Below are 451 nucleotides of genomic sequence, written 5' to 3'. Positions count from 1 at the left end.
TGTGGCTCAGACCATGAACTCCTTATTGCCAAATTCAGACTGAAATTGAAGAAAGTAGGGAAAACCACTAGACCATTCAGGTATGACCTAAATCAAATCCCTTATGATTATACAGTGGAAGTGAGAAATAGATTTAAGGGCCTAGATCTGATAGATAGAGTGCCTGATGAACTAAGGAATGAGGTTCGTGACATTGTACAGGAGACATAGATCAAGACCATCCCCATGGAAAAAATGCAAAAAAGCAAAATGGCTGTCTGGGGAGGCCTTACAAATAGCTGTGAAAAAAGGAGAAAAGGAAAGATATAACCATTTGAATGCGCAGTTCCAAAGAATAGCAAGGAGAGATATGAAAGCCTTTCTCATCGATCAATGCAAAGAAATAGAGGAAAACAACAGAATGGGAAAGACTAGAGATCTCTTCAAGAAAATTAGAGATACCAAGGGAACA

Source organism: Bison bison, unplaced genomic scaffold (assembly GCF_000754665.1).
Source record: "Bison bison bison isolate TAMUID 2011002044 unplaced genomic scaffold, Bison_UMD1.0 scf7180017864514, whole genome shotgun sequence".
Taxonomy (NCBI): Eukaryota; Metazoa; Chordata; class Mammalia; order Artiodactyla; family Bovidae; genus Bison; species Bison bison.
Note: the sequence above shows the minus strand (reverse complement) of the source record.